Source organism: Ostrea edulis, chromosome 6 (assembly GCF_947568905.1).
Source record: "Ostrea edulis chromosome 6, xbOstEdul1.1, whole genome shotgun sequence".
Classification (NCBI taxonomy): domain Eukaryota; kingdom Metazoa; phylum Mollusca; class Bivalvia; order Ostreida; family Ostreidae; genus Ostrea; species Ostrea edulis.
The window spans coordinates 50919437-50933979 of NC_079169.1; the positions used below are offsets into that span (position 1 = coordinate 50919437).

General features: G+C 35.2%; 1 long non-coding RNA gene across 1 annotated transcript; it reads right to left on the bottom strand.

Moving 5' to 3' along the window:
- Positions 1–1235: 1235 nt before the first annotated feature.
- Positions 1236–2628, bottom strand: LOC125647589 (uncharacterized). The gene is made up of 2 exons (XR_007360005.2): positions 2549–2628; positions 1236–1666 (listed from the first exon to the last, which is right to left on the bottom strand). It is a non-coding gene; the product is annotated as an uncharacterized LOC125647589 (long non-coding RNA).
- Between the last annotated feature and the right edge of the window lie 11915 nt (positions 2629–14543).

Sequence of the window (14543 nt, forward strand, 5' to 3'; positions counted from 1 at the left end):
AATAGACCATCGGAGTCTTGTATCTTACTTAAAGCATTGTTCTATCTAAAACAGTATTTCTCATAATATTGGCCTGTTCTTAATAATACTGGACTATGTTCAGTACATTATGAAACATAAAGTACTGTCATGACAAAGAACTGACGTCACAACAATGTTTTGATTAGGAGTAGAACAGGTAAAAGGTGTTTGGTAAGTTTAGCCTGGTATATATTCAGAAATCATATCTCTGAATTGCTTTCACCGTCTTCAAATCTATGAAATTAGACTCTCAACCATTTTAATAGAACATTTCGGTCCGTAAGATTACAAACCAATAAAATCCTGATTATTTCGTGTTGCTATAAATGTTGCGTTTTCCCGTGGTGGTGGACGCTGTACCCCTGCACAACTGTGGGTTTCCCAAGTCCCATTGGACAAAAGGATAAGTCAGGAATGATTATAAAAAGTTTATTACTAAAGGTTTAATTTGATGGATCATCAAAACTTCTCCCAATAACTATGGGAAAAACTACTAATCTAATAAATATATGACCAAGTTACTTTTCCGGCTCCCAACAACTATGGGATAAAGTTTAACCCTTCAAAATAGATAACTCTATAGTACCACGAATATAAATTAAATTCATGTTACAAACAAACATCAACTCCCATCAGCGATTCCCAATAATATTTACCCATCTATTCATCTGTTTCCCAGACATGCTGGCGATAGATGAACCTGTCCAGTTCTGTTCTAGCAGACAGCTGATCAACGTATTTATTGACGTCGGGCTCGATTGTTGACGTCACGTACAACATGTAAACACCAGCCATTTTCAGTTAAAGCATAAACTAGTCATACTGAAAGTGGACACGTGCTATATGGCGCAATTATGGTCGTTTGTCATTGCTTGGAGAATGGAGATCGCCGATTGCTTATATTACGGGTTTCATGATGGGGTTGCTAAATACGGATATGCCGATACCAGCAATTATATATAATACAAACAAATTATTGGCGAGGAATTTCGGGATGACAAGTTCCACAACCTCAACGTAGTACAACACTCGGTAAATATAAACCAATTCGTATTAAAATACAATTCGTATATAAAACTGCAATAAATTTCATTACATTTATAATCTATATCCAATTGGGATCGCCTCATATGTTGTGTATGTATTCGTTTAGGGAATGATGGCCATTATCTTGGCACTGGGGTACCGTTTTCGTAACATAAATAAGAAAAGTAGCAAGTGCAAGGAAGCTTTATTTCCTTTATTCAAACAGCAATATATTTAAAACCAGCTTTTGTCAGTAGAATGGTCAACAAATACGTATGGTTTTCTCTTTAGTGCAATACCATGATCCGTCACAATTACAGTTGCAATCATGTCTACTACACCCGCTGTCAATATTGAAAGGCCCACGCGGATATTCTTTCCCATAAACCTGACAGTTACTGCATGGCCGCTGACTGCCTCTGCAGATGTTTTGGGTTAAATAATTTGGACAGTAGTAGGAACCGTCACACTTACATTGGCAATTGTAACGAAGGCATCCTATGTTGAAGCTGAATTGGCTGTTGCCTCTGTACAGCTTCCTCTCTACTTGGCAGTTCCGGCAAATGCTCTCACTACCGACTGCGACCATGAAGCCCAGGATAATAACCTCTTTCAACATCTGGAGAGAAATACAGAATCATATATGATTTCTGTGAGGTTAAAATCGTATTGAAATTGTTTTATAGATAACGAACAGTGATTAATTTCTTAACTCCTATAAGGAATATAAAATACAGAGTTGGGCAAAAACGGACCCCTGGATATACCAGAAGTGGGATAACGTGCCTAGGAGGAGTAAGCATCTTCTTCCGACCGGTCACATCCGCCGTGAGCCCGACAAGATAAGTCGTACGTTGAAATAAATTTACCATTAAATTAGAATTGAACGAATCATTGTTTAAGAATACAACAATTACCTGCAAGAATTTGGAACAATACAATTATGATATGATTTTAAAACGCAAGGCCAAAAAGAAGCTTGGTGAGTTCTGTTTGCATTGTTGTTTTAAATGACAGAAATACGTAAAACGATTCAATAATGGTAGGATTAAAATCGTAATCCTACTTGTACATAAAAGAGAGCATCTGTAAATATAATTGATTAGAAATTGGTATTCTTAATTGACTATTTAATCGAAACAAAATCAATTCTTTACTCTATGCACAACAATGTGTTTTATGAAAAACTCGCAAAATTTTACATTCAAGTCCACTACTCCGAATAATTCCCGTGGAGATCTGGGTTAGAATAGGTCCTCCTTGCTTGTCGTAAGAGGAAACTCAATGGACATTCCTTTGTATGATATCGCCAACACCGAGGTCCCGTGTCACAGCAGATGTGACACGATAAAGATCTCTTCCTGCTTAAAGGCCATAAGCGCCAAGCACAGGCCTTAATTTCACAACCTTTCATTGGCAATGGGGACGTCTCCGTATGAGTGAAAGGTTCTTGAGAGACTTTAAATAATATACAATCAACCAGAATAACATGCATACGTACCTTTATCTTATTGTGTTCAATACCGATGTGACGGAGGAACAAGACGGTATCTTATATAGTACATGCTGTAATGAGAACTCTAAATGTGTCCTTTTTGTGATTATAAATAATTATAGATGATATTTATCATCCGCCTATTGTATGGTTGTTATAGATATATAAAAACCCTATTAAATGTTGTAATATTTCACTTGATATTTGGGGGGAATTTCCTCTCTATTTGTGTTTGAAATGAATCCACAATAAGCAATGTCGTTAACCAATATACAAAGTAGAAACAAAAAATGATTACCAACATAGCGATACCAATCCTTAGGGTTTGAACGAGGTCAAACGGGCTGAAGGGTTACTGATGAAAAAGATGAAGATAATGTACAGTGAACAATCTAACCAATCCAATAATATACAAAATCAAGAATAGGACAAACAACGGACCTCTGAACGTACTAAAGCTGCGATTAGGTGTACAGCGGGGGTGGGGGTGGGGGGGTGGGAGTGGGGTGTGTGTGTTAAATGGTCCTTGTGGACCTGATATCCCTCTGAGATTTTTGTACTGAGTACGTTATATCCGATTTACAACCCTGAAACTAGAATTTGGTATGAGAGGGTTATTGATTTTGTATTAGTAAATATTGGTGCAATTTATATTGCGGGATACACGAGCATGCAAGTAAATTATTAGACCCAACGAGTTCCAATACCAATCAATTTGAGATGAATAACTCTTTTTTTTAAATAGCTAACATGTAATACATATAGTTGTTTATAATTTATTCATTTTCCCCCTCACATTTAGAAACTGTGCGTTATCACATGCATATGATGTTTATATTTATCAACTGATTTGATACGCAAGAGCTTGTTCTGCGTATGATCAGTTTTTAAATCGAGACAGGCTACTGCAAAATGACTTGATATTACAGGGGTTTCAAAACTCGTTTAAAGTCAGCATTTCACAAAATTCTATGGTCACTATTATGCTCTAGTCAATCTCAATATAATCTATCATTTGGTCAAATGCTGTCTGACGTGTTTCATACGGATTCTTCGCACACTCATTTTGACATGAACGGTCGACAGAAAATGATTACTCCTCCAAAGCACCTGATCCCACCTCTGGTATGTCTAGGTATCCATGTTTGATCAACTCTTTATTTTGTATTTTTTATAGGAGTTATGAGATTGATCACAATTTGTTATTTTCACCTTTCATCAGTTATTATTTTATGTGAGTCGTCGTTGCATGCCACCCCTACCTCAACCTTGGCTGTATGATCAGCGAAACAATACTTATGAAATGACACAACCATTGACCAATCACAGTTACGATGACACCTTTCGATATTTTATTGGTTGAACCCCAATTTAAACGTGTAGTGTTTGTTTCAATTTAAGAGACAAAAAATCTTACAGCTCACTATTTTATAGGTTATTTATTAAATGAATACCACCTTAACAACAGAGGTTCTTACTTTGATTGACTATAGTGTGAGTTTGTCCCAGTCGGTAATACATAGGTTATTCTGCTACGATCCATGCGATGACCTCCTTTTTTCATAAAACAAATTATGGAAACTCCCTGTTTGGTTGATATATGAACAGAAATATTCATAAATACAAGGGTTTTCTTAAAAATACAACCACGGTTATGACGTCGTGTGAACGTAGTCAACAAACATGGTTTGCGACGATGACCATAAGTAAATATGATTACTATAATTTCTAAGTGATAAAGCTGTTGGAAATGTTTTTTGAACTATGGTATACAATTTAACCATATTTCTGTACATGATTCGTAGATATTACGAGCAAACCTTTACATGTATACAACAATATACAATTTCCACCGGAGTACATTCAAAGCCTTTCACTTGGCGTTATATTCAGAAATAATATCTGAATTGCTTTCATCGTCTTCAAGTCTATGAAATTAATCTCTAAACCATTTCAAAATACACCATTTCTGTCCATTAGACCAATAAAATCCTAATTTTTTCGTGTTATAAAAACAACTACAACACAGCAACTAGGAGGAAGTGCTACTTTGTTCAAACAGCAATAGTTTAAATAAAGCATTTTTATTAAAATAGTCAACAAATGTATCTAGATCTTGTTGCGGGGCAAACCCATGACCCATCACAATTACAGTCGCAATCAAATCTGTAACGCATGTCGTCAAACCGGAAGTGTCCACGCTGATACTCTCTCCCATTAACCTTACAGTTTCTACATGGCCGCTGACCTCCTCCGCAGATGTGTTGGGTTAAATAGGCTGGGCAATAGTAGGAACCGTCACAGTTACATTGGCAACTGAAACGATAGCAATTTCTGTCAAAGCTGAAATTCCTGTTGACTCTGTACAGCTTCCGGTCTACTTGGCAGTCCCGGAAAGTGCTTGCACTGCCGACTGCGACCATGAAGCACAGAAGAATAGCTTCCTTGAACATTTGTAGAGAAAAACAAAATCAGATGTGGTTTGTGTAAAGTAAATTTCATCTTGTAAATTGTATGATAAATCAAGGTCGTTAATAGAACTTGCATATAACAGAGATTATGGGCAAAAATGATTGCAAAATGTTATTTACAATCGACTATTTAATCAAAATAAAACAAATCAATTACTCTCTGTACAACAATTGTTTTATGAAAAGCTCGCAACATTCTACATTTTCCCTCCACTACTCAGAATAACATTTCCGTGCGCATCCGGGTTAGAATAGATCCTCAATATTATTTGATTGTCGTAATAGGCGACTAAGTGGGGTGGTCCTTCGGATGAGACCGCAAAAACCGAAGTCCCTTGTCACAGCAAGTGTGGCACGATAAAGGTATCTCTCTGCTGAAAGGCCGTTAGTAGTAAGCTTAGGCCTAAAGTTTACAGCTTTTCGTTGGCAATAGTGGTGTCTCCGTATGGGTTAAAGGTTCTCGAGAGACATTAAACAATATACAATCAATCTGAATAACATACATACGTACCTTTATCTTATTGTGTCCAATACTGATGTGACGGAGGAGCGGAACGGTACCTTATATACATGTAGTACATGCTGTAATGAGAACCTTACTTTGCCCTTTAGATTATCATAAATAATTATAAATGCTATTTACTATCATGTACCTTATAGACTACAAACTGTAATGAGAGCTCTAAATTCGCCCTTTTGATCATTAGGCATAATTATAGATGATATTTACTATCCCCTTTCAACATATTAAAACTTGTAATATCTCATTTGATAATTTTAGGGAATTTTCTCTAAATTTGTCTTTAAGGACGACAGACCTAATTCGAAATTTTGCACTTCTGCGCAGAAAGCCGCACACGTCGCTATTTACAGTCTCCGTGCATTGTGACGTCGCTACAATTGTTTCATCACATTATGGACATGCGAAATTTACGAACTGAACTTGAGACTGTATGTTTCTTTCATTATACAAGTAATACATCTTATTTTAATCCATATTTCATATGAATTCTTCAATAAAGTCGATTTATAGAATTTCCGTAACTTTTGTATCTGTTAATCCGTGACTTTAAAAAATCTGTCCGTGATTCTTCCGTGTTTTATGTATAATTTCTGGGATTCCGTAATTGTCCGTGTTTTTACAACCTTCCGCGCATATGGGATGAATCAAACTGTCTTACGTATGTACAACGAAGTAAAAAAAACTGTAGACTCTTTTGTTATTAAAATTTACTTCTGAATATAGTTTATATCATGAATATTTTTATCAATAGTAATTACTGTATTACTCTATAAACAATTAACGATTTACGGCATGCACCAGAAGCGTATTACTCAAAAACCGACGACAATATCTATTTACAACCAACTGCGGAAAAGAGGGTAGAATCATATTTTGAAATCTTTCGACCATTCATTAAAACGACAAAGAGATAATGACTAAAACCGTATCAATCAACAACAAACGAAGAACAGAGACAGGACCGGGGGGTAGTTTCTCGGCTGACAATAAACACGCTATCGCCCCTACCCATTGGATAGATATTTTATTATTATTCCTCTTCCGACAAAAAAAACAAACAAAATCGTTCCGCCATAATGTTGGGAACAGCTGTTATAGTTGTGACGTTGAATACGCCGCTGGGCTTTGTATTTGACGTCACAATGCCGAATTGCGCGGAAAATCGATCCTGCCGTTGAATAGTTTGAAGACTATCATCCTAGCGCAGATCTTAGCACAGAACCGATCACACGGCAGAGATACACATATCTTGGCGAAAATAGTCGGCTTATCGTCATCTTTTGATATAGAGAAAAATACATTCAGGTAGAATAATATGCGTCTGAGGTTGCAATTACCAATCAACATGTACCACCGTATTACAAAAACATGTATATATGCATTTACATTCAATACAAGTAGCCTACAAGAAATATCAGAATTCCTTTATTAAAATAGATTTATGCTACTCTTAAGCTTAACTTATAAAAATGTTTCAGGGAATAAAAGTCCATTTTGTTTCTGAGAGTGTTCATAAGAAAAATCTTATAGATGCAGATGACACTTGAAGTACATGTTAGATCCTATCTTGAAACTGTCCGATAAGTCATGTACTTGATCTCTTATCATGTATGCTTTTATTCAAACATTTGAAATTTTTTAGAAAGGTTGAAGATTATGAAAATGAAAACAAAATATGCACATTACATATAGGCCTACACTATATATACAAATCCGTTGTCTTAAGCTGCATACTGAGCTCTATATCGGATTTATTGAATTTGTGACAGTTCATACATTACATATTTTGACACCACCCCTGGAATATTATGCAATGACTCAGTGTTTAGATATGATTGGTGAACTTTTTCCTAATCCCTGTGATTATTTAGTATAAAGGAAAAGTATGAAACTACATATAGAAAACCTATCCATTTCTTATTCAATGACATTTTCCTTGAAAACTGGCCAAAAATCGTCCTTTGACATGCTCCCCTGAAAAAGAATTGCCGATGACCCATACTTTTTTTCTCATAATTAGTAAGCTTATTGTCTTTTTAAAATCATCCTTTAATTTGGTATAAAACTCTATTGTAGAATTTTTTTAATTTTAACTTTTGTATTGCACATTGGAAATTTCCCTATATTTCCTTTGCAATTACGACTACTTCATAGTCAACTTTTGAAACGCCCCCCGGTGAAAATCAAATACGATTTTCATTTGGTTTTTTCATTGATTTTAACTCATTAATGCATGCAAGGTGAAGATAACGAACAGTGATCAATCTCATAACTCCTACAAGCAATACAAAATAGATAGTTGGGCAAACACGGACCCCTGGACACACCAGAGGTGGGATCACCCGCCGTGAGCCCCATATCCTGATCAGGTAAACGCAGTTATCCGCAATCAAAATCAGTGTGCCAAGAACGGCTTAACAATCGGTATGAAACACGTCAGACAGCATTTGACCCAATGCGAGGTTGTATTGACGAACTAGATCGTTATAACGACCATAGAATTTGCAAAATGCTGACTTCAATCGAGACTGTTGAAATCCCTGTACCATCAACTTGTTTGTCAGTAGCTTACCTCGATTTAAAAACTGACTATACCCAGAACAAGCTCTTGCATATCGAATCAGTTGAGATATATAAACACCATATGCAGGTGATAATGGAATATTGCTACATAAATATGGGAAGTTGACGATGGAGAAGCTGAAATCATCCCGTTTGTCATAGAGTTGAGTTGTCAGTTTGCCGTAAATTTCTACTTTCAATAAAATATCTAAGTATGAAGCAGAAGTGGACGACTCTGTGGTGTCCTTTATTTCGAGCTCACAGGGATATATCAAATCGACATATGAATAAAAGCTATCATTGTTAATAGACAAAACGTCATCGATATATCTAAAAGTCGAATTTAAGGTCACAGCGAGAGATTTTTTCTTCTCACGTAGAAGTTTTTGAATAAATTCTGCTTCATATGAATATAAAAACAGGTCAGCTAACAAAGGAGCACAATTCGTGCCCATGGGAATTCCAACAGACTGTTGGAAGACCTGATCACCAAAGACCACGAAGATATTGTCAATGAGGAACTCTAGCATATTTTTTATTTCAACTTCAGAGTACTTGTGCGTGGAATCAGAGTGGTGTTTAACAAAGTAAGTTTTTGGATGACTGATCACTAGATATGAATATTTCCTTTTTCCGTTTTTGTTGAAAAAGCAACTGTCTATGATGTCAAAAAGTCTAGTCTTTAATTTATCGTGAGGAATGGTCGTGTATAGCGTTGAAAAGTCATAGGTTTTAATGGTATTGATTTGGGAAAAATTCTGTGATTTCAAGTTTACTAAAAGTTCTTTAGAATTTTTTAGAATCCACATTTGATTACCTTATATCAAAATTTGAATAAAATCTCTATTGTAGAAACGAATTAGGTCCGTCACCCTTAAAATAAAACCATAATAAACGATGTCGTTAACTGATATACATGTAATAGAAAAATGATTATCATGGCTACTTCTTATGAAAAATGTGAAGATAATGTACTGTAATCAATCTAATCAGTCTAATGATATATAAGATGAAGAACAGGGCATACGCGGACCCCTTGACATACTGAAGGTACAATTAGGTGCACAGGAGGCGTAATCAGCTCTTGAGGACCAGACATCCCTCTGAAAAGTCAGTATTAATCACATTATATCCGGTTTATAATCCCAAGAATGCAAGTTGGTATGATAGAGGTATTGAAATTTTATTTATGAATATTGGCGCATTTTGGATTGTAGGATACACGAGCTTTCGAGTTAATTGTTGCACCCAATGAATTCAAAAAGCAATCGATGCATGTTAGAGAACTCTTTTTTAAAATCGCTAACGTATAGTAGATGTTTTGGGTAATGATTATGAATTGTTTATTTTCCCCTAACGTTTAGAAACTAAAGCATTGCTGGTAGGAAATCTGTACCAAACATTCGTGTTAATCAGACTTAGGCAGAGCCCTAAAGCTACGTGACCGACAATTTTCAACTAAGTAGCTTGATTTATTGTGAACTCTACCAAATCAGCACGTTGTACAGTCACGTATTGCAACATAATCACCACCGTAATTTGGTTTGTATTTTCGTATAGCATACGCATGCTCAACTCTCTATTTTGTATTCCTTATAGGAGTTATGAGATTGACGACTATTCCTTATCTTGACCTTTTCTTGGAAATGTTATTTACAGGAATTCTATAATTACCGGGTATATATTTTAAAAAGTAAAAAACTAAACACAATATCATACATTTATTGCATGATTGTGAGGGAGATATGAAGATTTATTCACCCAAGAAAAATCATATTCCCCGAGGGCAACGTATCAGAGACCCGCATATTTTGTGCCTTACGAATTATGGAAGTAGAATGACTCGGACTTATTGTGACGTGACAATACATTTCGTCGTCTTTGACGTTAAATTTATGGAAAATGCACGAGGCTGCCCAAGCAGTAAATATGATAGGGAGATATGATGTTTGAGAGGGAGATATGAAGTTTTGTTATCCCTGGCATGTGACCGTCTAGACCAATCAGATTACGCGTTGCATAGAATTCTCATACTGAGGTATAATAATATGGAAACTGCTAAAGTAATACATTAGCTTTAAATATGAAAAATTATTGTGTTGCAAAAATATGGCACTGATCAATGAAAAGTGAAGATAACGAGCGGTGATCAATCTCATAACTCCTATAGACAATACAAAATGGAGAGTATATATGTAGATAAAATATGTGGACGATCATGTCCCTGTAAAGTTTTAATTATAATCAATGTTACTTTTAAGAATCTAAAAAGGACACGAACAGCTTGAAATAACGTTAATTGTTTATTAAAAACACAGATATCAGAGAATATGTAGCTACGTGGCGTTTTTGTTTTTCTTTTTCGAAGGGGAACAACTTACAATGTACTAAACTGTAATCCACAACAGACATCTGTCCTTTCAATCGACATAGAGTTCATGCAGGGGATAAAACAGCCATTAGTTTCCATTTCAGATCATGATCTGGTCGTTATTATAAGGTCTGTATCATCTTAGTGTGTTTCTATCGTCTGTCTCCTATCCGTCGCGTAATTCCCTAAACTGTATTTACTACAATATCCCCACTTGTAACACTGTTATTTTTCAGACAAAAGTATCCTATACTAAACAATGTCTCTACATGTATGTGTAAGAGAGAGTGTGTATACATATGGCACGTACCTAGCTGCTGAATGAGCGCAGTAGTTTAATCTGAGAATGTATACACTCTATCTTTTGATTTGTGTGTGCGATTCTAATTCATTCTATTTGAATAAACTGTCGAATACATTCACAACATTTCTGAAACTTGTTTTAGTATCTGTAATCCATTAAAACTTTAATTACAACCAATGAAAAGCAGAATTTTTCTTCATCATGATTTTTCATTTACGCCTCTCTTTCATGGACAGATATATTAATCACACTTAAATTTCTAAACACCTGAATTGATAGAACTTGGAATTGGTAACATTTTGCTACTTGTTCTTCAAATATTGTGTTTATTATTATTCACATATATACACCTCTATATTGCATTAGTACATGTGTGGATTATATTCCATGTATATAAAATTATTCATAAGCAAAAAAAAGTACTCCTTCACAAATGTTGGTGTTGATGCTGTTTTTTAATAAAGTTACTTTAAAATTGTTTCTTCTGTTCCAATTTCAAATTAAGATGTCATATTACATTGCTTGTGGGCATCTTTCATGATAAAATTCAAAATGTTTAAAATCTTAACGGCCGATTTGATGCTTTGAATCAGAATTCGTTTGTGTTATATGGTTGTTTGATGATACAAGAATTTATATGCGATATATCGCCTAACATTTTGTGATGAAAGGGCATAACCAAAGAGTGTCAAAAGTTTATGCGATAAATTTCATGTTTAGTTGAGTTGTCGATCATGTACCTGATTTGTCTAATGACGTTGATTCAATTTGCCAAGAACTCGCGATCGGTGTTCTGTCATGCGCTATATTTTGCTCTTACTCGTGGGCAATGTCGAATTCGTCTAACACCAGACATTAAAAGTGCTTGTTTGATGTGTTATGATAATCCAGATTTTGATCTTCATAATGTTTATATCATGTAAACTGAAGTTTCTATTCAAACAGTAGATGCTGCTGACACTAGAGATCAGTCCAAGGCCCTGAACAATCTTCCACGCCAGCAAATCAAACCACGGGCATCAGACGTGTGAACGCACACTCCTTGAATCATACACCACCAAAATTTTTATTGTGTAGAATAAAATTAAACCAAAATATATAGTATTTGGTTGCAATGTCTTGTTTCTATTTTTCCAATTCCCAATGTTATATTGTGCTTTTATAAAACGTTTGAGTATCACAAAGAATTGGAATACGTTGACCTATATAACAAGATGAAAAACAAATTCATGTCAACAATCAGAAGGTTCTCATTTGGAAAAAGATTTTCGAAGAAAATGGCGTAAAGGAAATTTCCCGGTACTTCGTGCGCAACACCTTGTTAACAGTAAACAGAAGCGAACGGAATTCTCCCAGAACTTTGTACAAAGTGGATAAACTGTACAGGAATTTCCCCAGTACATTGTACACAGTGGACAAACGGTACGGAAATTTTCCCAGCACCTTGTACACAGTAGCAAATGATACAGGAATTTTCCCAGAACACATGTTTTGTGAGGTATTTCACAAATCAATAATTGTTCTAAAACTAGACTATAATTTCACAAATTGTACCAGGTTTTGTAGAGGAGTTCAGTCTAATTCCACGGGCATTTGCTTGAAAGATTGTTGAAGCCTTTTGCATTCAAAGATTGGGACAGAGGAAATTCAACCTACACTGGTAATGTTGCACTTTATCATACAAATTATACAGTGTTGGAGATTGTTTTGCGGAAAACTGAAAATAGCAACTGCTCACGTCTAATTAGACACTGTATTTCCCTGTTTCTCAATTCTTTGGTATGTCCTGAGATACAAAACACGGTGACATCCCTCTCCTTCCTCTTCCAGTAATATTCATGGCTTCGTTCAGAGCAAGGTCGTACATTCTGTTGAAGATTATGCCAGACGATGGGATAAATATGAAAAAGAAAAACTTGATACATTGTCAGAATGGCTTACAAGCATAAGAGGAATATTAAAATCCCGCATTAGACATATCAAAATAAAAGTACGTACCATCTAACCTTCTGTGTTTAGTAAACTAGAAGTGATAAAAGAATTAGATAGGTTACATGAGGAATATGTTTTGGTTCCAGCTGACAAAGCTAGTAACAGCATTGTCTTTGTTTGTAAGGCTCATTATTACAACTGTATTTTAAACGAACGTGGTATTAATTCTACTTTTGGTAATCGTACTTATATTCCAACTACCCTTTCAAAACAGGAAATTATTCAAAACTATGCTTCTATTTTAGACACATTTCATATCCCAGTCAATGGGACAAATGAATATGAGTTACGGTACCTATACTGGATCCCTAAATTACATAAAAACCCTTACAAACAAAGATACATTGCTGGATCCAGTAAGTGCTCTACCAAACCGCTATCTTTGCTCCTCACGAAAATATTAACAGCTGTGAAGAAGAAACTTCAAACATCCTGTGCGACAACATATGCCAGAAGTGGTGTTAATCAAATGTGGATTCTAGAAAATTCTAGTAAACTTGAAATCGCAAAACTTTTCCCAAATCAATAACATCAAAACCTGTGACTTTTCAAAACTATACAAGACCATTCCTCGCGATAAATTAAACACTAGACTTTTTGACATCATAGACAGTTACTTCTTCGACAAAAATGGAAAAAGGAAATATTCATATCTAGTGATCAGTCATCCAAAAACTTACTTTATTAAACACCACTGTGATTCCACGAACAAATACTCTGAAGTTGGAATAAAAAATATGCTAGAGTTCCTCATTGACAATATCTTCTTGGGTTTTGGTGATCAGGTCTTCCTCGAAATAAAAGACACCAAAGAGTCGCCCACTTCTGCTTCATACTTAGATATTTTATTGAAAGTAGACATTAACGGCAAACTGACAACTCAACTTTATGACAAATGGGATGATTTCAGCTTCTCCATCCTCAGTTCAATTAAGTTTTCCCGAGAACAATAACAGTGGTGTGTATAAATGTACCTCAGTGCACTTCGCACCATATGACGTCACAATAAAAACGACTTCACGGCGTACAAGTTCTCACAGTTATATTGCGGGGAAAATGTCATAATAGTATGTCGTTATTTATTACTGTTATCAAGTGATAAGCAGTATACATGAAAAAAATTCTTGTCAAATGTTTATCATATAATCATGTATTATTTCTTTTTCATATCAAATCACTCAGCATTTGTCATATCTAGTTTCCGCGAAGGGGATGTTCATTTTATATTGTTACATTGAGACGATATAGGGGCGATCCCTACATATTCTCCTGATTCCGATTAGCACTGCATTTAATTTACATAATTATTGCGACCAGTTGCAGTAAATGTAAAAGTGCAACAATGTACAGTGTATGGTGGCGCTTCATGTTTATATATTTATATTCTTAATACATTGCTACATCAGAAAAGTGTTGAGATCAACTTCTGACACAAAAAGAAACCCCTTTTCGCATCCGACAATCTCTGGCATACTTTCGATTAAGAAATATGCTGCATTAGAAGCATTTTAAACTTCCTTCCTTCTATCAGAAAACTTGTTCCTAAGACTGTTCACGTAATGCAAAGTAGGCTCTCTTTTTCAATATCAAAAGAGTCGGTCTGCATGTAACCGATATCGTTGCACTTTTGCAATTATCACAATCATTTTTGTTAAATCTAAATATATAATGTCATGTGATAGTCTCGTGATGATAAATACATGAAAATATATGGAAGCTTACTGGGTATCGGTTTAAACGTCGTTTAGTTCGCGAATATTTTTCATTAAATATTATCC